This window comes from Notamacropus eugenii, chromosome 3 (genome assembly GCF_028372415.1).
Source record: "Notamacropus eugenii isolate mMacEug1 chromosome 3, mMacEug1.pri_v2, whole genome shotgun sequence".
NCBI classification, from domain to species: domain Eukaryota; kingdom Metazoa; phylum Chordata; class Mammalia; order Diprotodontia; family Macropodidae; genus Notamacropus; species Notamacropus eugenii.
In genome coordinates, this window is record NC_092874.1 from 213,407,511 (window position 1) to 213,433,181 (window position 25,671).

A 25,671-nucleotide genomic window follows, 5' to 3' on the forward strand; every position below is an offset into this window, starting at 1 on the left:
CAACCTGATTCTCTCATTCTCTCTCTGCCTCCCTCTCTCCCTCCCCCATTCTCTCTCTCTCTCTCTCTCTCTCTCTCTCTCTCTCTCTCTCTCTCTCTCTGTCTCTCTCTCTCTGTCTCTCTCTCTCTCTCTCTCTATCTATCTATCTATCTGCCTTTCTCTTTTTTCTCTCTGTCTCACTCACTGTCTTTATCTCCCTGTCTCATTTTCTCCACATCCATCTCTAGTCACTTTGATCTTTATCTCTGCGCTGAACCAAGGTTTTTTCATAGAATGAGTGGTGCTTTTTTCCTTGCGCACCCCAACCTCCCTTCTATCCTTCTCCTTTAATATCCTGGCATCACCTCCCTGATTCCTTGGTTCCCTTAAGAAGGAAGAAGAAACACTAGGCTTGAAGGTTATTGCACATCAGTCTTCACATTTCCATTTTTTCCCAAATTCTTGCAGGCACAGTTGTAACGTCTTAGGAGAGAAATGACAAGTCTTGAATTCCAAACCAACATACTGCTGATCGGTTTGACTCAGCATCCTCCCTTTTGTGTCCATCTGCCCTTCATGTTGTTCCTCAGTTGGGTGGACCTTACTGAGGGAAAAGACAGGCAAGATGACAATGAAGAAAATAAATATATCTTATGAAATACACACCTCATTCATGAAACTACCATCAACCATTCCATGTCCATTGCCACCTCCACCTCTGATTCTCCATTTCTCTTTTTTGCCCGAAGCTATCGCGATTACAGAATTCAGGAGGACAAACAGAGTTGACATCTCCACTCAGGGAAGTTCAACAGTTGGAGGCAGCATTGCCAGTGGAGTCACATATGGTGAGTGTTATTCAGAGATCTTCTCTTCTCTCCTCTTCTTTCAACTCTACTTTTTAATTAATCTTATGCTGTTTGTACTCTTACTGTATGAAAATCTATGTGGTGTTTTTTGCTTTCTTACCACTTTTAAGAGCAACATTTGATCCCCCATGTAACATCCTCATTCACCCCATTCACATTGACAGGCAGATCTTCATTTTTATTTTGCCTGGCTTCCCAGTCTTTAGTCCAGTCGTTTCTACTTCCCCAGGACTATCTTTGGAATAGGGCTTTCACTGGCCTTCAGACCAATAATTCTTGGGTTTTGTTTTCTCATAGTACTTATGCATTTGCAGTTCTAAACCTCTATTATGTCAGCTGTGGTTGGATGCATTTTCTCTTTTTTGCCAAGGTGCTACAAATTCCTACTTTTTCTTCTTAATATCTTTCTATTCCAATTTTTTTTCTCTTTCCCTTTTTTTGGTAGTAAAGCATCTTTTTTCCATCATAGAGAAGCCTCTGCCTAACTTTTCTATGCAAGTCTCCTCTTTTCCATATCTCTCTTTTTTTAAAAAAATGAGGCATTATGCAGTTATAACTACAAAGATGCATGCAAGTTATATGCTTCTACATGAAAATAGTCCTAAGTGAAATTCTTAGAAAAGCCTTCTGATTTTTATCATGCCTTATCTTTTCAGGAGCTCTCCTTCTTACAGCAGGTACATTTGAGATTCTGGAATTCATGGTAGTTAATTTAAGATTCTCCTTTTTGGCCACTATTTCTTTGTCTGGACCTGTAAATTGACTTTGCTAGGCACTTGTTGGAGTCCTATTCATATGAACACATTGAAACTATTATATTTATATATAAGCTGTTGTATATATCAGCAATCCTTGGTAAGGTAATTCACATCCACAGGAGCTCGACTATCACTCAGTTGATTTTCCTTTAATTTTACTCAGTGAGTTGAATTGGTTGAGTTTCTTAATGACCTACTTTCAGCAGTTCTTGACAATGTTCAATACTCTTATGCTTTCTTAGTCACAATGAAGTGAAGTAGGACTCTATTTGTTCCCACGCTTTTTAGTATGTTTTCCTCATTGTTGTCAGACACCTTCAACAATGTCAAAAACACTGTGATGGTCAGGCTCTGTGCTGATGGTAAATTATTTACCCTGAAAATGCTGCACATCAACACTGAAGGAAAGGGAGAGTTGCATGACTTTGTTTGCAGACGATTTTGCACTTAATGTAGCCTCCTCAGCTGAGATACCACACGGTATGGAGCAGCTAGATGGTGCAGTGGATAGAGCACCAGTGCAAGAGTCAAGAGGACCAGAGTTCAGATCTCACCTCAGACATTTGACACTCTACTAACTATGTGACCTTGGGCAAGTCACTTAATCCCAATTGCCTCATGCTGAGTCATCTCCAGTCAACCTGATGAACATCTGGTCACTGGATTCAGATGGCTCTGGAGGAGAAGTGAGGCTGGTGACCTGCATAGCCCTCCCTCACTCAAAACAAAGTCAAGTGCAAGTCATGTCATTATTTCTCTGATGGCATGGTCTTCTTCAGCAACGAAAGATGAACACACAGCACACAGTATGCATTAATTCTCTGCTCTTTGTGCCAATTTTGACCTAACAATTAACACCAAGAAAACAAGGTTCTCCATCAACTAGCATCAGTTACAGAAAATGGATAAATTCTGAATGCTCTGAATAAGTTCACTTACCTTGGCATTAGACTTTCCAGGGGTAGAACAGATGATAAGATTGACACATGCATTAGCTCTGTGTTTGGTAGACTATGAAGGAAAGTATGTGAGAAAAGAGATATTAAGCTGCCTAGCCAACTTAAGGTCTTCAGAGCTATTGTTCTGACCTCATTGTTATGTGTCTATGAAATGGATGGTCTGCCAGCACCACACTAGGAAACTGTAGTGCTGCCATTTGAATTGATTTAAAAAAGATTCTGAAGATCACCTGGCAAGATAAGATACCTCACATTGAGGTCCTTTCTTGAGGTGAACTGTCAAGCCTTCAAATGCTTCTGCAGAGAGTGTAATTTTAAGACTATTTTGTGGAGAACTCATGCAGAGCAAGAGTTCACATAGAGGTCAGAAGAAGCAAGGTACTTTCTTGGTCTCTCTGAAGAAGTTTGGAATTGATTCTGAGAGACATGGGAGACATATCCAGCATGGGATATCCAGCATGACATGCTCACATCAAAAGTAGAATTAGAGTAGCTCAAAACAAATGCTAGGTGCACAAATATAGAGACATCTGACTCCAAATGTACATATGCCCAACCTGTGGTAGAACATTCCAAATTCAGGTTGGGCTGATTAGCCATAGTCAGTTACGTTGTACCTTTACCTTCTACATATTGATGTCATTTTAATCCTCTTTGAGAACAAAAGACACCAACCACTAATATAACCATAATATATGGTTTAACCAATAACTATTTATATAAACATATATCAACTTAGACACCTATACATAGGCTACAGTACATACCAGCAACCCTAAGCACACACCTTCACACTACTTCATCAACTTGTAGTTTTGCATTATCATCAATTAAACAACTTATTTGCCATTTGTTGTTTCACTGAAACAGTCACATCCACAGTAACCATTGAGACAAACAGAGCTGAAACTGCCACAATGAATCAACCATTGTAAGCATTAGCTCCAGTGAAGCATCTCAAGATGAATGGCATAGCAGGGATCTTCTGTCTTTTCTTGAAACTCTTGTCATTGACCCAAGTCACTGGGAACCCTACAAGACTCCCTCTCTCTCCCTGTCTGTGACTTATCTGCTTTCCTTGCTCCTTCAGGGGCTACCTTTTCATGAGCCTACCTACCCTAGCCACTGAGGGTGAGAGGCAATATTCCCGCTTTGCCCTTGCCCTGTGACTTAATACATATGCTAGGGAATTCTATATCTGCCTTAGCTTTAGGGGGGAAAAAAGGCAAGGTTGGGAATGGTATTTTCATTGGTTTCTAACGCAGTTATTTAGCTTTGGTCTTGTGCTTGTAAGGGGTGCCTTGAATTTCTTAACTTTATTTTGAGGTTTTTTTGCAGTATAGAGAATACATGAAGGTTGGATCTATCTAATCTAATGAGGTATTTTAACTTAAGCCAGCTTGCTCCACGCAATTTCCCTTTCTGACCTACTCTTCCTATTTCAAATTCTCTCTCTCTCTCTCTCTCCCCTTCAGCAGTGGAACACATCTCACTTTTCCTCATTGAGACCTATTTGCTTACCATTCCAATCAAATCTCCCCCTTTCCGTATTCCTTTTTTTCTAACAGAAAACACTATTCAATTCACAAAGATAAAACATACACACTCATACTGGCATACAGCCACTTTTGGATGAGATTGGGCATTAGGGTGATTCACAAAAAAGTCTTCTTATTGGACCTGCATCTGATTTTTTCAGGGACCCTTTGTCCAACAACGGGTACAAATGAGAGTTCTAGAAATCCAAGCTAAATAATTTGGAATGCAGTTGTTCTATATTGATTGGATCTCTAAGTTGGTCCAGTTAGACAACTGGCGTTGCCTTTTTGATATAAAAATATATACCAATGTAGACACCTATACACATACAAGCAGTAGTACCTACGATCAATCCTTGGCACCTATCTTTGCACAAAAGAGTTACAGCATCAAATTTTAGCTTTTCATTCCTATCAATTCAACATTTCTTGTTTTCATAGAAGTAGCCAAATCCACAATAGCCAATGAAAAAACCAGAACTGAAACCACAACAGCAGGAAGATCAACAGCAGTCAACACCAATTCCAATGGAGTCACTCAAGGTAAGTGGCATATCTGATATCTTCTGGTCCCTTCCTGTCCCCTTTTTAACCTCTACTTCTTTATATAGCCTAAGGCACAAATAAAATCTCTTTTTATGAATTTCACAATGCTTTCTGCATGATATGCCTTCCTTGTTTCCAACAAGTGTTACAACACCAAGGAGTGGAAAGCCAAATCACCCTAATGAATGAATTGTTGACTGCTGATTGACACTATTCCCTTGCCAGCTCACCTAGTTCTTGGGTTCTAGTGTCTGGTCACTTCAGCATTATAACTTTACTATCTAAACAATTTTCTCATTTTGCCTTTCTTTCCTTCCAAGCCAGCGAAGACAGCTTTTTTTCCACTTTTAGGTTTTGGTTCACTTGGATTTCTCATACTTTCTCAATGTCTTCAGTTGTGAAGGAATGAGGATCAATCTCTTAAGAAATTCTAACATAGTCCATATAGCTTCCGATGCCCAATTTGCTTTCCTACTCCATCCTACTCTTCCTCACTCTCCCTTTCCTCAGCAGTTGAGTTGAACACTATCCCTCTCCAAGGCCACTCTGCCCATCTTCTAAATAAAGTTTCTGCTTTCCATATTTCTTTTTTATTACAAGGAACAAGCTCAACTAATAACCCCCCACACACTGTTATAGCCAAACAGGTTTGCCAAGCTATCCACTTTCTCTTGGGATTTCCCTGGTGGAAATTCATAGGACAGCCTTCACATTTGAATTTTGTCCCAGTTTTTCAGGTATACGTGGAACTTCATCAGGTACAAATGACAGTTTTATTAATATATGTAACCAAAGATAATTCTGAAAAGAGTTTCTCAGCACCCTCCCTCTTGTGTTCACCTGATTTCACCTGATTCACAATATGGCCATATTGACTTACAGATTCACATGCTTAGACACCTCTCTCTATATATAGTCAAAGGTACTTAACCTGTGGTTTGGGATAGATACCTATTTGCATGAGTTCTAATCTACTAGATTGTATTATTCCATTCCCACTTTCTACATATCTGATTTTCCATTTCTAATTATCTCAGAAGTAATCACATCCACAGGACCTAGTGGAACATGGAAAGCTAAAACTATCACAAAAGGAAAATCAGCAGCAGTCAGCACCAGCTCCAATGGAACCACTCAAGATTAGTGGCATATCAGAGATCTTCTTTGTCTTCACTATTTTTTTGAAACTCTAATTCTTTATAAAGCCAAAAGCACAATGAGAATTTCAGATTCCCCTCTTTCTTCCAGTTTGATAATACTTAGTACCTTGTGCACTTTACTTGTTCCTATCAGTTGCTATGGACCAAGGAATAGGCAGCTAAATCACCCAAAACAATGAAGTTGAGAAGTAGGATTCTACTTTTTCCTTGCCAGGCCACTTAGTCCTCAACCCTGGAGAGCAACATTTACACCTTAACTTTACAATCAAAGCAACTTTTCAAATAGTCCCTTCATTTATTTTAATGTCTAAAAAATCACCAAAATTCTTGGGGTTTTTATGTCATTACCTGATGTATTGAAATTTATCTACTTCTCTACCAACTTAGTGTGGTTCATTCAAATAATTCCATACAATCTGGACCTCCTTGATTCTTGTTTTTCTCTTGACTTATTTGATAGTAAACCTTAACCATTAGAAACCAAATCAATAATCCAATCCAAAGTTTTAATAATCTCAAATGATTGTTAGCACTTTCTCTCCTCTAAAAACCCAAAATATTAAATTCATCTATAAAAATGTAGTGGTCAGAATGACAAAGTTGAGACTTTTTGAATTTGGAACATCAAATTTGAGGAGAAACAATAAAAAGGTGTAGAACATCAATATCTAAAAGCAATAGGAAGCATTAAACATCATGCGGATACACTAGTGTCTTTCCCAGTTGATACAGGAATAAAACAAGGATATCCACTTTATTTTTATTAATTTGATATATTTCAGAAATGCTATCAAGAAGAGAAAAAATTAAAAGCATAAAAATAGGCAAATTCAGACATAAAACTATGTCTATTTGCTTATGACAGAATTTTTGCTTAGAAAATTCCAAGGAATCATAAAAAGTATTAAGATAATAACTTCAACCAAATTACAAAATAAAACCCCAAAAGTCAGAACCATTTCTATATTATGATATTAATATTCAAGAGGAAACAATTGAAAATCTATTCAAAATTAATATAAAATCCAAAATATTTGAGTATTATTTCTATTAAAATCCATAAAATACAAAATTCAACATATTTAACTATAAAATGCTTTTTAAGAAAGAAGGAAAAAATAAGTAGGTAGAAGATTATTCAGTGTTAATGGTCATTTTTAAAATGACAATACTGCCAATGTTAATTTGAAGTTTTAATACTATTTCTATTGAACTACCAACGGGACACTGAAGATCTCAAAAAAAAAAAAAAATTTGGTCAAACAAAAGATCCAGAATATTAAGGGAAACAAAGGGAATCAAGGGAGAATAGCACTTCTAGACCTCAAACTATATTATAAAGCATTAGTCATCAGAACTATTTGTTATTGGTTAAAAAGAAAAGGAATAGATTAGACAGACTAGACAAGGGAGAATGAGAAAACAACAAAACTCAATCACTCAGAGCTTGATAAATCTGAAAACATATAATTTAGGAAACAATTCTCTATCTGACAAAAACTGCTGAGAAAATTGGAAATTAGGCAGAAATTTGACTTAGATTACAATCAATTCAAAATTAACATGACCTTAATATTGAAGACCACATGGAAGAGAAGCAAATCATATATTTCCCATAGTTATGAGTAGTATGAGCATTCTTAATTGAAGGACAGAGAAAATTTTATCAAGGCAAGCTAGATTACTTTGGTTACATGAAACTGAAAAGTTTTTATATAAACAAAATATATTCTTCTGAGATAAGAAAGGAGTCAAAATTTAAAAATCTTTGTGAGATTTCTTAGAAAAGGGTTTGGTATCCAGGACAACAATTACCTTAAAAATATGTGTGTGTTAGTATGAGTGTGTGTGTATGTTTGTGTGTGTGTGTGTGTGTAGATATATTGCTAGGAAGATGTTATATGCCATAAGCCATTCCCCAATACATAGCAAAAAATTCTCTAAAGAAGAATCGTTCCAGATTGTTAATAATAGGAAATATCAATGAGAACAACACTGAGGTTTCATCTCAACATTAAAAAATTGGTAAAAATGACAGAAGATGGGAATAGTCAACTTTGGAGGGCTTGTTGAAAGATGGGCATCATTGGTGGAACTGTGAGTCAGTAAAATTATTTTAGAAAGCAAGGCAGAACTATGCCAATAAAGTGGAAAAAAATGTCCATATCTTTTGGCCTAGAGATTCCACAATTAAGCTTATACTTCATGGGGGTCATTGATCAGAAAAAAGCCCTCCTATATATCAAAATATTTATAGTAGTACTTTTGGTGGTAGCAAAGAACTGGAACCACAGTACATCCTCATTAATGGGGGGATGATAAAACAAATATAAATGCAGTGGGATACTACTATGCTGTAAGAAATGACAAATATGATAAATACAAAGAATTGTGGATTTACATGATATGATGCAGAGTTAAGGAAACAAATATGCAATGACTACGATTTATAAACAGAATGAAATAACCAAAAAAAAAAACAATCGAGAGGCAGCTAGATGTAGCAGGGGATAGAGCTTTTGGCCTAGAATCAAAAATACCCGAGTTCAAATCCAGCCTCAGACACTTATCAGTTATGTGATTGTGGGCAAGTCACTTAACCTTTTTCTCAACTGTAAAATAGCAATAATTAAAGCACCTGCTTCACAGGGTTATTGGGAGGTTCTAATGAAATACATTTGTAAAATGCTTAGTATCATGCTTGGCATTTAGTAGGTAATCATTACTTCCCTTACCTCAAAATTGAATATTGCAAATTTGCAAATAACAGGTATAGCCTGAAAGAAGAGCTATGAGAAGACACTCCCATCTCTCTCCTTTGCAAAAGTGGGAAGTCCATGGGTAGTGGAACATTCCAAATATTTTTAGCCTTTCTCTTTGTATACAATAGTTTTGCTGATTTTTTTTCTCTTCTTCCTCTTTTTTTTCTTTAAAAACTGTTATTTATTATATGGGATCCTTGGGAAGGCCGGGGAGGGGGCATGGCATTGATATTGGGAGAAATTATAGAAATATAAAAAACCAAACATATAGAAAAAATTTTGTGTTAAGTAAAGACATAAACTATAGGATGTCATAGAAAATTCTATAGAGGACAGAATGAAAAGTTACCAACATCAATACCACATTACTTTTTAAGATTATTTCTGATATTTTGACCATTTATATATTCATCCACAATCTTAGCACTCTCTGCTTCAGGGTCACACCAGGCAAAATAATGTCTTCAATTCCTTCTCTCATCTATTTTAATTTTAAACATCCTAGGATCTCACTTGCCCTATTTTGGTACCATTCTTGCATCCAGATCTCACAGAATACTGTTCTGCAAGTTGTGAAGTGATGCGTTGAAGTTGGCTGATATTTTATGATATTCTATATTTTGGTAGAATAGTTAGATTTTAACAGATTAAGCCCTTCTGCTTGTAAAGTTAAGGTGACAGAAGATTAGCAAAGGGGCAGAATTTGCTAAGAATTGCACTGTTTAGACTGTTTAAATTTTCATTTGATTATTGGTGTTGTAAATGTGAAATTCTTAACTAATGACCAACAAGTGACCATAGTGCTAAAGAAACTGAATCGTAAAATTCTTGGCTCTGAAAGACCAAAAGAGCTGTGAAAACCCCCAAAGAGAGAATCTGTAATAATGGAATTCCAGAAACAACGACTAATTGATAAGGATGATTTTGTTGGAATGGGACAGGATTTCACAGATCATGGCATTGTGGGTGACTGCTTCCTCTGCAGGAGAGTCTGGACCTATTTGCTCTTGATTTTTAGAAATGGAATAATGAATCACAGAAAATAAATAAGAGGATTGGACCAATTTTGTAACTGAATTTGTATTCTACTAGAAGAATACTGTAGGAGTTTTAGAAACTAATACAATATTTTTATTTTATATAGGATGTCTAGGACCAGCCCCAGGTAAGATTATTATGAGCTGCCTCCCTCTCTCTCTATTCCATTGAGTATGTATCTTTGACCTTCATGTAAGCACAAACACAAATACACAACATTCTAATACTTGGCGTTAGAACACATTGAAATTATTAAGAATTAAATATTCTCATTGTAAAAAAATTCATTTCAGTAATCATATAAAATGAATTGTAGACTTTGGTTTCTTTTTGGTAACAAAAAACTAGGGAATGAATTAATTTATAAATCACTGAATTTTTGAATACATCTCTTTTACTGATAAAAGAAAATTATACTGAATTATTTTGTATTCATCATTGATTGGATCGAAAAAATAACCTAGATAAATTATAGGAGAAACACATTTAATATTAAAATAAATATATCTGCATTCCTTTTCATCAAAATAGTGTCAATAGGTAGTTTTCATATATGTGAAGGTTTTCTTTTTTTCTAAGACAGGATATATCCACTTTTCTCAAAGTGAAACTAAAAGAAATAGGATTAAATTATATTATATATTATTTACCTCACTATAGCCAAATCACCTCACTTGTTTGGGTCTCAGTTTCCTTATCTGTAAATTGTTAAGGTCAGACTAATATGATGTTCTTGTGAGATCTAATAGTCTGGTTAGATTCTGGTTATATAGAAGTAAGAACTTCCTCTCATCAAGAGATATTAAACTCTGACCTTTAATATCCAAGGAAAACCAAGGAATCTTCCTTTTTTTGGACATTTAAAAATTGTCATCTCTAATTTCTAGAAATAATTTAGAGATGATCAAGTGTAGAGGTAGTGGAATACATTTTTAAAACTTTCAAGCTTTTATCTATGACCCAAAAATAATTTTATCTTTGATTATTATTAATATACCATATAAGTATTTAACATATGCATAACGTGTTATATATTTAGAGATATCAACTGATTATATTACAATATATTTAAATCATTTCTCATTTCACATTACCAGTGTGTCATGGTCCATTAGGTGAAGAAAAATCTGTGAGTACATGTTTTCATTACATTGTTGTTGTTTATCCCTCATTGTTTCAAACTTACCAACATCTCTTAATTTAATTAGATTTCTAAGCAATCTTTCTACCCACAGCCTGGAGACATATGGATTATAAATTGCCACCAGTGTACCTGTAGTCAGGCAAGGTCAATAGACTGTAAGCCCAGAACATGTCCCATTCTACCCACATGTGCAGATGGAGAGAAGTTGATACGATACAAGTCCAATGAATCTTGTTGTGAAACTGCATATTGTGGTATGTATTTTCTTTCTTTTTTCTGTTTACATGTTTTATTGGCGTTCTTTTCAATTTTTTATATCATTCCCAAGGATTTGATCTTACCTCATCCATTTATCACCTTGTAAGAGTGTTACCTGGTAAGTACAATCAAGGAAAACAAACTTTGCATTGGCCATGTCTGAAAACATATGTATGCCTTGTCCTCCACCCTGAGTGCACTGTCTGTCAAGAAGAGGGAAACGTGTGACAGTCTCCTGAAGACAGGATTGGTTGCTGCATTTGTTAGTCAGAGATCTAATGCCTTTCAATGGTGTTTTCCTCTACATTACTTTAGTTATCATTAATTATTCTTAATAATCAACAAATCATATTAACCTACTGAACAATACTTAAAATATTTAACGAAGTATGCTAAAATACTTTCTTCTATATCAGTTCATACATGTTTTCCTGAGTTTCTCTGAATTCTTCATTTGGCATTAATATTTTTAAGGGACAATAATATTTCATTTATATTCATATATCACAATTTATTAAACTCTTTCCCAAGTACACACTGCAATTGTTTTATAGGATGATAGGACCAATTGATATCTATGGAATCATAGATAAAATAATATCTATGACTGAATAAGGTTTGAATTGGAAAATGTGAATACTGTTAGTATGCGGTAATAAAAAGTGGTGATGATTGCATAGAGGAAGGTATTACAATGTTTGGCAAAGATAGACTTTTTTTTTAGTTTTAACTTCACCCTGGAAAAAAATATATTTTGATGCTTTATTGTGGGACTGATTATTTTGGCACTGAATATTGTGATTGCCTTTCAGAACCAAGAACATGCTTTCACAACAACACGGAGTATAAGGTAAACTCTGTCAATTTCCAAATTTTGTAGTCACCCAGAAATAACTAGTTAGCATTTATATAACATTTAAAATTTACAAGGTACTTAACAAATATTACCTCTGTTAGGCCTCAGAACAAATCTGGTAGGTAGGCATTTTTGTTATCCCCAATTTACAAATGAGGAAACAGAGGCAGGAAGAGATTGTGAGTTGCCCAGGGTCACATAGTGAGTAATTGTTTGAGGCCAGATTTGAACTCAGGAAGATGAGTTTTCATGATTCCAACCCTAGCACTCTAGCTGCCAAAGTGTGGATTACAAACAGAATAAAATGTGAAAATTGCCAGATGGAGTAAACGTAATTTACAGCGTTCAATTTTTTAGTATTTGTACTGTAATTAAAACTGGAAAAATCTAACATTCACACTATCAGAAATTAGGGAAAGAAACACAAGATCTACCCTTCTTAATATGGAAATTGGACTATTTATGAGCAAAACCAAGAGATATAGAACATGCAAAGTTGGATTTTGGCAAATGACAATTGACATTTTGGCAAGCATAACTTTTCACAGCAAAAACTAGTCAGTAGTTCTGGCTTTTGAAATAATACAAATGATACATTTGGCATTAAAACTAAGCATAAAATAATCTAGTGACATAAAAATATTAGTATATCTACAAGAATATACATAAAATCTATCATAGCCATCATTTGTTCTAATAATTTAAAATGTCTTACTCAGCAGGAAACAGGCATTTTTAAATGCCTACTGTGTTCTAGGTACTATGCTAAGCATTTTATAAATATTATCTCATTTCATCTTCACAATTATCTTGGAAAGGAGATGCTAGTATTATCCCCTTTTTAAACAGTTGAAGAAACTGAGGGAGACAAATGTTAGGTGATTTGTCCAGGGTCACACAGCTAGCAAAGGCCTGAGGCTATATTTGAACTGAGGTCTCCCTCAGGACTTCCAGGTTTTGCTCTCTATCTATGGCACCACCTAAGCCAGCTGTCTCAGGTCAGTTTCTTGTTTGTTCAGGGAGAAGGGTTCTGAGAAATTATATTGCTAACAACAAAAAATATAGAGCTTTGTAGTTGATAAAAATTCTAACACGACAGGAGATAAGCATGTATTTTAAGTTTAGATTCTGTCTAAAATAGAAAATGAACTATGACAAAAACCTCAGTCAAGCAGCAGGTTCTGGTTATAGAATGTTTTGATTCACTGGAATTTCTGTTAACAGAAAAAGACTTTTCACTAAAATTCTAAACAGTTTTAGTTTATTTTCCTGTGTTATATCTGTGAAACCTTCCCTGACACCATCAGATGAAAATATTTTCTCCCTCTTCAAAGTCTCCTAGAATACTTTATTTTGATCTCTTCTTTTCCCTATCACATTCTTCCATGTATATAATAGTTTTCATTTTCCAAAATTCATATTTCTATCTAGTAGACGTAAGTTCTTCAAATTCAGGAATTATGTGGGTTTTTTTGTCTGTGAGTCCTCATTGTCTGGAGTGATAGTTTGCATATGTTGTTCAATTCTTTATGTCCAATTCTTGGTGTCCAATTTTTTGTCACGCTGTGGATCATAGCACGCTAATGCTATCCATGGGGTTTTCTTGGCAAGTTTATGAGGGTCATTTGCCATTTCCTTCTCCAGTGGATTAAAGCAAACAGAAGCTAAGTGACTTGTCCAGTGTCACAGAACTAGTAAGTGTCTGAGGCTGGATTTGAACTCAGGTCTCCCTGACTTCAGGCCCAGTTCTTTATATACCGAACCACCTAGCTATCTCCAACCTTACACATAGTAGGTGCTTAATAAATATTGGATAGAAATTGAATTAAAGTACAACAAATATAATTAAATTTTGGTTTGAAGATCAAGTACTTTTCAATTCATCAGGGCCACTAACCACAATATGAATTACCTCAATGTATATTCACAGAGGTGTAAAAGGTATGGGAAGCTTTGGGCTGCATCTGCACTGACCTTAGGACATATCATCTATGTTACTTTATTTTGTATATGTCCCTCTCATGGAATCTCTTTGATCAGCTTATTTTCTTGTGATTTAACTGTTTTACTTCAAGTAAGCAGAATTAGGATTACTTAATGGATTTTTTAAAACAAATTCTCCATTAAAATACCACTCCAATATTACATCATAGTAAAGAGATGAACCTGAGTGCAAATTCTGACAAGTTCTACCAAGGATTCAACTGTGCCAGGTGATGGACTACATGTTGGATTTTTGTGAACCAACCTAACAAGGTTCAAAGAAGAATGTTATCAGGTTGTCTGGCAGATGGTGAATTTTTCCACCATAGCACTACTCAAATATGATCTATTGTTTTGGCAGGGTTGTGAAGGTTACTGGTGAGGACAATACCCATGTTGACAAAAGTATTAAAGTAAAACAGTCTCCATGCACAATGAAATTAATGAAAATACTCTTGAAGCTCAAATGTATATATCCGGATAGATATTTTCCATTTTCTTTGTGAATATAGATTTGATGTACTATCTAATATATGAGCGTTTTCACTCAAATCTTAAAGTGAAAAGAAATAATGAATATCTCCATTTTTAGTAATACCAGGATACAAGATCTAATAATAATACATTTTTTTCCAGATTGGGGAAACATTCGATGATCTCCATAACCCATGTGTGTCCTATTCCTGTACTCAAAATGGCTTTGTCACAAAGGTCCAAGATTGCCCAAAGCAAAGTTGGTGCTCAGAGGTATATAAATCTATGAAATTAATAAGGGAAAATATTCCATCAATCTTTATTTTTTTTAAAAAAAAGTAAATGTCTCTTTCTCTTTAGTAAAAACTTGACTCTAACATGAATAAATTTTTTTATGCCTTCTATAATTTCTCTGAAGAATTTGCTTTTATCTAAGGCCAAATTATTGTAGATATGTTCATGTTTATGAACTCTGGCAAGCAAATATATTTTTCAAATTTCTAACATATTTTCAGTATTTACAGATCTGAAACAATCCTTATTACTTAAAATATTTGGGAGAGAAAAACTCCTAAAGAGTTTTCTTGTACTAAAAAGAAAAGTGATCACTTTCCTCCAAAAACTTGGAATTGGAGTGAATCAAATTTGATATGTCCACACAAATTATTCTCTCTCTCTCCTTCTGTTTGTCTTTTTGACAGAGAGAGAGAGAGACAGACAGACAGACAGAAGGTTTATACAGGTGCAATCAGTGTGTGGTATAAAACAGTGAAAAGGAAAGAGGGAAAAATGGAATAAATGAAAGTGCTCATCTTAGACCCAGTAGGTTAAATAAGTGAATAAAGTAGTGTTAAAGTTAAAACATGAAAACCACTGGAGGTTTTGACTGTTGATCTCTTGAAACTAAAAGAAATCCAAAATTATATGTGATTACAATTTTTATAAAGCCCATATATTTAAAGGGATAAAATTAAAAGAACAGCAAATAGAATATAACAGAGAACTTTTAAGATTTGCAAAGCACTTAATATACAATATCTTATTTGGTTACACACACACATAAAACAGATATATATATGTATATGTATATATATATATGTATATGTATATACACACACATATGTATATTAAATGTAAATGTAAAGTGTAATATATTATGTATATAATCTACTCTCTTCCCTCTTCTATCTTTTCACTTATACCCCCATGTTGTTTAATTCTATTTCACAACTGTAAGTGATTTACAATAGGATTATCACTTGAGTAATTAATTATTTCATTGCTAAAGGTGGTTTTCATGACAAAATCATGCATTGTACACAGTACCATAACATGGAACATAACAGTACAAAATATTTAAGATAATGGTTTGAGGTTCCTAGAGTGACATTGGAGGAAGGCAATTCATAGGTCACAAAGTCAACATTGAGAGATTTCCAAAAGAATTAAAGTAAAAATGCAATTTACTCATTGAAAATACTACTAAAAACTAATATTTTATTCTATATCCCCTTTTCTCTCTTTATAGGCTTTAAAATATTTTTAATTTAAATTAAATAAAATTTTCAATTTCCTTTCTCTTCCTTAAATTAAAAAATCAAAGCCTCCAGATTTTATTTTCATTTAATGTTTCATTTTTTAACTAATCTTATCTCACTCATCATATTCCTATCTAGGTCTAAGATGAGCCCATTAATTTGTCCCATTTCACTGTAGTTTCAATGAATCAATTACTATGTATAAAAAAATCATTTCTAACAAAACCTTTCTACTCTTTTTTCCCTACTTTTCTAGGAAAACAGAATATATGATTCAAAAAAATGTTGCTATACTTGTGAGTATACTTATAACACCTAGAGATAATCCCATCTCCTGAAAATGCTGTATATTTCAAATAAAATTAAAATGCATGAATAGAAAACCTCATGTATTTTAATGTAGCACATAATGTAAGTTTTTTTTTATTTGTACTAACTACAGAATATCAATATTCAGTTAGAAAGAATCACAGGGGTAGCATGACTCAAAGAATGCTGGGACCAGTGTTAAGAAGTCTTGGGTTCAAATCTGACCTCAAACATTTACTTAGCTCTGTGACCTTGAACAAGTTACATAATGTCTGTTGTGTTCATGGCCTCATCAGTAAAAATGAAAATAATTATAGCACCTACCTCCCTTGCTTGTTACAAGGATCAATTGAGAAAACATTTGTAGATCACTTGGTACAGTGTCTGGTGCATATTAGGTAAAATATAAATGCTATTAATGTTGTTGTTGCTACTAATCCATGAAAAAGAATACCTCTTTACTGCTTTGTTGTACCAGAAGATTTTATAAACATGCTATATATTTCTTTGTCCAAGAACAGATCTCTGGGACACTAAAAATCTTCTTCCAGTTTTCCCATTAGTGACTACTCTTTCTATCCAGCTATTTAGTTTTCATTATATCTAGTTGTGCTAACATCTAATCTACACCTCTCCATCTTTTCCTAGGAGAAAAATACAAGAGATTTTGTCTATATCTATAGCAATGCCCTCATAATCCTATTAAAAGTGACAATTATCTTTGATGACAAGTTTTTGATGAAACCAAACTGGTTTAATGATCGCTGCTTTCTTCTTTTTTAAATTAAGCTTTATTTTATTGCTATGCTTCATTTTTACATTGTAAACATTTACGAATTACTCACACTTTGTGAAAAGTCTCTTGCAACAAAGTGAAACATCTTAATAAGTGACTTCATCATCTCATTTAAATGTGCATGCAACATTTCAATCTGAATTTTTAAACCTCTATTTCAAAAAAAAACTTATAATAGAGATTCATTTTCTTCTCCTCCTACTTCACACTCATTAAAAAAGAAAATTTCTTGTAACAAAGATGCATAGTCAAGTAAAAAAATTCCCTGAAAGATAACATATATACACATAGCCTGTATATGAATATGTGTGTATACATATTACATATATGTATTTGTATGTATAAGTATATGGAATGATATGTATTCTGTACTGTACATGTCTACTGTACATGCCTTACATGATTCTCTAAGTCAATTAACTCCTTGTAATGTAAATTATTATTTAAAATTTATTGTTCTGGGTAATTAATCATTTTTAATAAGTCCAGTATGTTTATTAATAAAAGGGTGGTCATTTGGCCATCTCTCTCATACCAAAGACAATCATGGCAGTGGACCCACAGTTTATATACTCTTCAAAGAATGTTCAAAGGTATTCAGTGAGGAACTGAGAGTAACATCAAGTCACTTGGACAAAGAGACTATCTCTATTCTTAGACCACTGTCTAGGGAAATCTATTCAAAGAATTTATGCTCCACCCAAGCTTGAGCAGAACAGAATGACCATTCCATTTGGGTGGGGTCTGGACAAGAAAGTTAATTCACTCTCATAGTTGGTTATTAATTATCATTTCTCTCAGAAATCATGGCTTTTTTTAAACTTGGCTATCATATATTTTTTCCAATTTTTTTTAACATTTTCATTTAAAGCTATGGATTCTACATTCTATCCCTCCCTTTTCCCCTATCTGAGATGGTAAACAATCAGATACAGGTTATACATGAGTAATTGTGTAAAAACATTTCTATATTAGTCCTTTTGTACAAGAAAACTCAAATAAAAAAGGAAAAATGAAAGAAAGTGAAAAATCAATATCAGTCAATATCAGTTCTTTCTCTGGAGGCAGATAGTGTGCTTCATCATTAATCCTTTGGGATTGTCTTGGATTGCTGAGATTGTGTTGTTGAGAATAGCTAAATCATTCGCCATTCGTCATTGAACAATATTGCTATTACTGTGTAGAACATTCCCCTGGTTCTATTCACTTCACTGTGCATCAGTTCATGTAAATCTTTCCAGGTTTTTCTGAAATCATTCTACTTGTCATTTCTTATAGCACAATAATATTCCATTACAATTATATATCGCAATTGTTTAGCCATTAATCATGTTTTATCATTAATCCCCTAGATTCACAAATGGCTACTGTATTCTAATATTCTAATTCATAATTCTAATCGTTTTCAAAGTTTTTTCAGTGTTGTTATTATATAAATTGTTTGGGGTTTGTGTGTTTCATTCTTCATAAGTTTATAAAGATCTTCAGAATTATTCACTTTTATACGAGTGATTCTGTAGTATAAATTGTTCTTCTGATTCTTCATAATCGACTCCATATCAGCCCATATAAATCTTTCCATGTCTTTTTGAAAACATTTATTTTCTCATTTGTTATCACATATTGTACTCCATCACTTTCATAAATCAGAGCCTATTATTAAGTACTTCCTCAATTGATTTTAGTTTCCAGTTTTTTGCCACAACAAAATACCTTTTCCTTCTTCTTTGACATCTTTTGAGTACAAGTTTAGTAGTGGTATGCTGGAGACAATAGGGCCCTATTACTACTTACTAAATTTTTAGATACAATTGCAAATGACTTTCCAGAATTGTTGTACACACATTATGTCAATAACAGCAGTGTATCAATATTTCTCCTTCCCACAGCCCCTCCACCATTTACCATTTTGCCTTCTTTTGTAATCTTTCCTACTCTGATGGGTGTGAGATGGGATCTCAGAATTGTATTTATCTAGTTAGTAGCAATTTGAAGCACTTTTTCATACAGTATAAATAACCTTGGTTTTCCCTCTTGAGAAAGGTCTGTTACAAATAGGTTTAACCTTAGTCATTTGGAGAATGGCTCTTTTTCCTTATAAATTTGTATCAGTTCCTTATATATTTTGGAAATGAGACCTTTGTCAGAGACACATTACAGCAATAATGATTTTTCCAATTGATTGTTTCCCTCTTAATTTTAGGTTTATTAGATGTATTTGTGCAAAAAACTTTGAAAGTTTTATGTAATCAAAATTACACATTTTAACTTTTACTATCCTTTCTTTTTCTTTTTTTATCATGAATCATTTTCTTCTAAATTTTTGTAAATTCTTTATGATGTGATCTTTGTAAAATATCAAGGTCACTTGTTCATTTGGAGCTTATCTTTGTATAAAGTGTGAAGAGTTGGCTTAAATTTAATTTATTTCATATTATTGTCCAATTTCCCAGCAGCTTTGTCAAATAGTAAGTCATCATTCCAGTGACTGGGATCTTTGTGTTTATCAAATACTAACACATTAGACATATTTACTATGTATAAACCAAGTATGTTAATACTTAGGAATAATCTCTCTATGATTTAAGCAGTACCAAATTGTTTTTAATTACTATTGCTTTGTAATAGAATTTGAGACTTCTTCCTTTAAGCCCTCTTCCTTCCCATATCTTTTCATTGTTTCTCTTGAGATTCTTCACCTACCTTCACTTCATGTGAATTCTGTTATTTTTCTCTGTATATAAAATAATCCTTTGGTAGCTGGATTGGTATGACATTATATAAACAAATTAATTTACATGGTATTGCCATCTTTATTATATTGACTCATCTTAGTCCATAAGCAAATATGTAGGCATTTCTATAAAAAAAAATTGTTTATAACTATATTTGTGTAGTTCTCACGTGTATCTTGGAAAATGGAAGGAAGGATACATAGTGTAGTAATTTTTAAAATAATTGCTCTTTTTCTCTTTCCCTGACAAGTTTTATTATCCTGGGACCTCTGGTAAAAATAGTAGAATCAAAGGAGGAACAGGTTTGCATAAATTAGTAAACTCAGTTTTGAATATGTTAAATTTGAGATAGACAGGCAAAGGTAGAGACGCCCTGCAGGCAGTTGAAGGTGATAGTTTACATCTCATGTTTAAGACATAGGTCAGAGAGAGTTGGAATAGAAGTATTAGTTGAAGCTATGAAACTGCTATGGGAGTGAGAAAAAAGAAAGTTTAGGACAGAGCCTTAATTGAACATTCATCTTAGAAAATTTAAAAGAAAAAGGGGAGCTAGTAAAAGAGAAAGAATTAAAGAGGTAAAAGTAATTTAAGTGACTAGAGTGTTGCTGGAGACAAAGGGAGAGATTCACTAGTAAATGGTGGTGATAAACAGTGTGCAGTGCTACAGAGAAGCACTGGACTTAGTGAAGTTGAGGACTAAAAATGAGTATTAAATGTAGAAATTAGATAATAATTGGTGATCTTTGAAGAGTGATTTCATTAGTGTGCTGGATGAAGAAAACTGATATTGAGAGACTGAGGAAACGGAACATGCTAAGACAAAAATGTATTGAATGAAGTCAATTCAAAAGGTATGAGAAAGAAAAGAAACAATAGTTATTTGGGGCAAAAAGGATAAGAGAATGCTTTTTATGGATTAGGGAAAACTGAGCATTTTTGTAGGCATATAGGAAAGAAAGGTAGGAGGAAGGGAAGAAGAGAAAGAAAAAGAGATTGACACTGAAGATGCATTAGAATGAACAAAAGTGAAGGTGGTGAGAATTTAGCCTTCACCAGGCTTAGAAATACCTCCTTACCTGAGAAAAGTTGTACCTATTCCCTTAATGGATGATGATAAAGACATATTTTTTTTAATTAATTTATTTGTTTTCAGTTTTTAACAATCACTTCCATAAGTTTTAATTTTCTCCCCCTCACCCCACTGTCCCCAAGATGGCATGCCATCTTACATGAGTTCTACACATAAATTCTTATTAAAAATATTTTCACATTAGTCATGTTGCATAGAAGAATTAAAACGAATGAGAGAAACGATGAGAAAAAAAACAAAACATAACACAAGAGAAAATAGTCTGCTTCATTCTGCATTCTGGTTTCATAGTTCTTTCTCTGGATGTGGATGGCGTTTTACATCAAGAGTCTTTGGGGAATGTTTTAGATCCTTGAATTTCTGTGAAGGGCTAAGTCTATCAGAAACAGTTCTCACACACTGTGGGTGTTACTGTGTATAATGTTCTCCTGGTTCTGCGCATTTCACTTAGCATCACTTCATATAAGTCTTTCCAGGTTTTTCTGAAGTTCAACTGTTCATCATTTCTTATAGCACAATAGTATTCCATTACATTCATATACCACAACTAGTTCAGCCATTCCCCAATTGATGGGCATTCCCTTGATTTAAAGTTCTTGACCACCACAAAAAAGTTACTATAAATATTTTTGTACACATGGGACCCTTTTCCATTTTTATGATCTCTTTGGGATACAGTCCTAGAAGTGATATTGCTGGGTCAAAGGGTATTCACGTTTTTATAGCCCTTTGGGCATAGTTCCAAATTGCTCTCCAGAGTGGTTGGATCAGCTCACAGCTCTAACAACAATGAATTAGTGTTCCAACTCTCCCATATCTTCTCCAACATTTATCAGCTTCCTGTTTCATCACATTAGCCAATCTGATAGGTATGATGTGATACCTCAGAGCTGTTCTGATTTGTATCTCTCTAATCAATACTGATTTAGAGCATTTTTTCATAGCTTTAATTTCTTTCTCTGGAAACTGTCTATTCATATCCTTTGACTATTTGTCAATTGGGGAAAGATTTGCATTCTTGTACATTTGACTCAGTTCTCTATATATTTTAGAAATGAGGCCTGTATCACGACACTAGTTGAAAAATTCTTTCCCAGTTTTCTGATTCCCTCCTAATCTCAGTTGCATTAGCTTTGTTTGTGCAAAAACTTTTCAGTTTAATATAATCACAATTACCCATTTTGCATTTCATAATGTTCTCTATCTCTTGTTTGATCATAAATTTCTCCATTCTCCATAAAGCTGACAAATAAACTCTCCCTTGCTCCCCTAATTTGTTTATAGTATCAATTTTTATACCTAGATTGTGTACCCATTTGGACTTTATTCTTCTGTACAGTGTCAGGCATTGGTCTATGCCTGGTTTCCACCACACTATTATCCAGTTTTCCTGCAGTTTTTGTCAGACAGTAAGTTCTTATCCCAGAAGCTGGGGTCCTTGGGTTTATCAAACAGTAGACTGCTATAATCATTGACTACCGTGTCTTGTGTACCTAACTTATTCCACTGACCTACTCTATTTCTTAGCCAGTACCAAGTGATTTTGATGATTGCTGTTTTGTAATTCAATTTGAGATCTGGTATGGCTAGGCCACTTTCCTGAGCATTTCTTTTCATTAATTTCCTTGATATTCTGGACCTTTTGTTCTTCCAGATGAATTTTGATACTATTTTTTCTAGCTCTAGAAAATAATTTTCTGGTAGTTTGATTGGTATGGCACTGAATAAGTAAATTAATTTAGGCAGAATTATTTTTTATTACACTAGCTCAGCCTAACCACAAGCAATTGATGTTTTTCCAATTACTTAGATCTGACTTTATTTGTGTGAAAAGTGTTTTTTAATTGAGTTCATATAATCCCTGGGTTTGTTTTGACAGATAGACTCTCAAATATTTTATAGTGCCTGCTGTAACTTTAAATGGGATTTCTCTTTCTAGCTCTTGCTGTTGGCCTTTGTTAGTAATATATAGAAATGCAAATGATTTGTGTGGGTGATAATGAGACATTTTAAGGAGTAAACAAGGAGGGCAATTATGTTAACTTGTAGTGAATCATTATCATCATTGCTAACATTTATTTATTTCTTACTGTGTGCTAAGCACTTTACAATTATTATCTCATTTGATTCTCACAACAACCCTGGGAAGAATGTACTACTATCATCCCCATTTTACAAATGAGGAAATGAGGCAAATAGAGGTTAAATGACTTTCCTGAGGTCACACAGTTGGTGTCTGAGGCCATATCTGAACTCAAGTCTTCCTGACTCCAGGACCAGCATTCTGTCTATTATAGTATTCCCACTGAAAACGATGGATATTATCTGCTGTTTAGAGCAAGCTTGGTATTCATGACAAATTTGTAATCTTAGTCCCTGCACAAGCCCTACAGTCTGGGCAATCTTTTTCAAAAATTTATGCATGCAGTCACAAGGAGGATTAGGTAAGGTAGAGAGTACATGGATAATTCGGCACAATACTTCACAATTACTGGGGGAAATATCCTTCACTACAAAGATATAGGGGAACATTAACATTGAGTTTGAGATGTTTCTAGGTTTTTCTTCATCTATAAAATGGAGGAACTTCTGAAATTCAATCCAATTGAAAATTTTTCCACATAATTGTGTATTTTAGAAACTTATTTTCTTTTCTTTTGACAAATGTCCTTATAATGTATTTGTTTAAAAGAACATTTCAGAAATATGAATGTACTGTTTTATCTTGACCAACAAGTACAGGAATCCTTGGGATGAATTTTTAGCTTTACTATATCTTGCTATTTGTTTTTTTGGTTTTTTTTTTTTTTTTTTAGCATTTGACAATTTTAACCATTACTTCTCTCAATGACATCCTTTTATTCTAGGTAAGGAAGACTGCAAATCAGTTCCTGTGAATGTAACTGTAGAATACAAAGGCTGTATGAAGAAAGTGGAGATGGCAAAATGTCATGGGCAATGTAAAGAAATGTTCACGTAAGTTAGTTTTTCTTTCCAAATATTTGGGGTAGCACCTTTTTTAACAGTTTTGAGGTAACTGAACTTTATGAACCTTTTTCAAATATTGAAATGGACCTATAGTTTCATTGATTTGCATCTTGCATGCAGTGATGCAGTGATTACAACTCATGCATACCCATGCATACTGCACAACTTTTATATGGGGAAGATAACAATATTATAAAGATTATAATATCTAAAGATTATGAGGTCAAGGTTTTTTTTAAATTAATATATAGAATTCTAAATTAATATCAATAAAAAGAAATCTCTGTAGCCACTGTGAATGCTTATTAAGTAACCTTCTAAATTTGCCTTTCATAGTTAAAGAATATAGAACAAAGGATTCTTTCATTTAGTTGAAGGGTTCAGGCAAGGTTGTCATTTAACAAGCTTCCAAGTTGACATGTTTGGATTTTATACTGTATATGTATTACATATATATATATTAAACATACACATATACAACTTACATTGTTTCTTTGGATACTTTTTAACATTAGAACAAACAGGGCTGTTGTGAGCAGCAATATATGACTATATATCATATTTAGATATTTTAATGTTTGATTTACTATTTAGCTTACAGTATGAATTATACAACAGAATCATTTTGTCTTCTTTAATTTGTCTTATCCACCTACTAGCTCTTATTCAGATGAGATATTTATAGGGAACATTTATGCAGTGCCTAATATATGCTAAGCACTGTGCTAAGTTCTTTTACAAATATTACCTCATTTGATTCTCACAACAACCCTGGTAGTAAGTGGTATTATTATTCTCTTTTTAAGTAATAGTTGAGGAAACTGAGACAGATTGAAATTAAACAATTTGCCTAGAGTCACAAAGCTAGTAAGTATCTGAGGCCAAATTTGAATTTAGGATTTCCTGATTGCAAGTCCAGTGCTTCATCCTCTGCACAACTTACAGAAGAAGGAGAAAAATATAAACTGTACCAGGATGAGTTATTTGGTGAAGAGTCATAAGATCAGATTAATTAAAAATAAGATAAATCTGACATTAATGTGAAGGACAAATTGAAGGGCCATAGAATAGAGAAGAAGAACTACCAAGAGACCATTGTGATAGTCCCAATGTGTAACAAAGAGACTTATACTCACTTGATATCACTGGGAATAGAGTAAGGATCATTCATGGATCCTTGACACACGAATTCTAAAATGAACCTTCATGTTGTCTTTTCTTTTAGGTATAACTATGAGACATTTCAATTGGAAAACTCATGTATGTGCTGCCAAGAAGATATGTATGAGAATAGAGAAGTCACCCTCAGTTGTCCTGAAAACAAAACATTGACTTATACATATAGACACACCATCTCTTGCTCATGCAAGAATCTTTGTTCAAACTCTACAACAGTATTTTAATTTAAAGGAGAAATTCCCTCTTTGTTTGTAACTATGAATAAAATATTTCTCCATACAAAAGCCTAGTCAAAAAATGAGGACAAAAATGTTATTCTCTACACTAAAAATGTAACAGTGTTTCAAAGTAAGGCGTTGCATTCTCTTATTAATTGTATCTCATAAATAAATGCTTCTTTGCAAGATATCAGTGTGAACTTGGCAATGGTATGATATTCCAGTATTGCAAAGAGAAACACATATTAGTATAACCAACATTTCGAACACTCTCTCAGAAGTGCCAGTGGGGAAAGAGATTCAATGAAGTTCTCCTCTACCCTCACCCCCAATTCCTGATTGTTCATTTTATTTGTCCTTGAAAAGACTTCCTATAATTTGTCTGAGAGCATGGAAAAGAAAAAGTCATAGATATACACACTATTAACACACGCTATTAACCATGTTGGCAACAGAAAGCAATTGGCTTCAACTGACATCTTCAGGTATAGCTA

The 25,671-nt window shown here is 33.8% G+C and overlaps 1 long non-coding RNA gene across 1 annotated transcript; it reads left to right on the forward strand.

Annotated features, from left to right (window-relative positions):
- Window positions 1–13,157: 13,157 nt before the first annotated feature.
- Window positions 13,158–25,306, forward strand: LOC140531361 (uncharacterized). The gene is made up of 5 exons (XR_011976331.1): window positions 13,158–13,303; window positions 14,487–14,597; window positions 16,119–16,158; window positions 23,660–23,768; window positions 25,006–25,306. It is a non-coding gene; the product is annotated as an uncharacterized lncRNA (long non-coding RNA).
- The last annotated feature ends 365 nt before the right edge of the window (window positions 25,307–25,671 follow it).